Genomic DNA, 1,335 nt, shown 5'->3' with positions numbered 1-1,335 from the left:
CGAGCCACGTACGGGAAATTTTTTGGGGGATATGACCGACGAACTCGAGAGCTACGGCCACGGTAGTTATATCGAGTCGTTCGTGTCGGCTGGCCCGAAATTCTATGCGTACGCTATTCGTACACTGAAAGATCGCCTGTATGAAATTTGTAAAGTAAAAGGAATAACGCTTAATTATAAGAACTCGCTTAGGGTAAATTTCGATAGTATCAGAAGATTAATAATAGAAAATGAGAGAGAAAGGTACGGAGTAGAAGAAGAAGAAGAAGAGGAAGTAACATCGCGACGTAATATAAATCTGAGTTTTAGCGCAGTCCGACGCACAGCGTTTCACGAGATCGTAACGCGAAATGAAACAAAAACGTGCGCCCCGGTATTGGTAAATCGAAGATTTATCAATAATCGTTATTCTCTCCCCTACGGTTTCGCGAGCGAATAACGTTTTCATCTTCTTCTTCTTCGTTTTCTTCTTCTTCTTCTTATTCGAATCGATTCTCTCTTATTTTTAAGTTTGGAACATTAACGAGTTTTCCGACCTCAAACGCTTGTTATAGTTTAAGTACGATATATATAAGAAGAAGAATGTAAAAATATTAATATCAGCTATGTAAGATAAAATGTCAATATTTTTTGTAAAACCTTTTTTTTTATTAACTTTATTAAGTGGATTAATATAAAATGTACATATTGTGTTTGTGTAATTTATAATTATGATTATATGTCTAAGTAAAATATATTTAAATATTAAATAAAATTTAAAACCTAATATTCCCAATTTTCCTTTTCCCTTTTTAAATCTAGTAACGAATAATAAATAAAAATGATCTAATACCTAAAAACCGGAAAAGGTTCTTTTGTCTCCTAACCTCCCTACTAACGCTTTTCTTTTTTCGACGTAAGTTTTCCCTGAATGACATCGCGTATAAGCTCCTCCCCTCTATGATACACTTCCGGGATGACGTTCGCGCTTGGCGAGGTAATTAAACGCTATTCACAATTGTGAGCATTGACGCGGAAGTTAAGCTTGTATGCGTCGCACCGCGACGAGGTCAGCTCTTTGTTCGTCGCGGTGCTCTTTGCTAACGGGACCGCGCGGATGTAAGCTCACTCCCGCCGCGAGGGGGCCCCACCGTCGCGAGGGTCAGCTTATTTCCCCCTTCCACTCCTTAAATTTCGTTGCTTTCTCGTGATTATTAAGCGTCGTTTTTCTTTTTACTTTTGAAGTCACGGAAAATCGAATTGATCGTTTCGCAAAATGGACGTACGCTGGAAACATCCCTGGACTTCGATCGTGTGCGGGCCGACCGGTTGCGGGAAAACGATTTTCGTAAAGAG

Source organism: Trachymyrmex cornetzi, unplaced genomic scaffold, assembly GCF_001594075.2.
Source record: "Trachymyrmex cornetzi isolate Tcor2-1 unplaced genomic scaffold, Tcor1.1 scaffold287, whole genome shotgun sequence".
NCBI lineage: Eukaryota > Metazoa > Arthropoda > Insecta > Hymenoptera > Formicidae > Trachymyrmex > Trachymyrmex cornetzi.
This window is presented reverse-complemented; position numbering follows the sequence as displayed.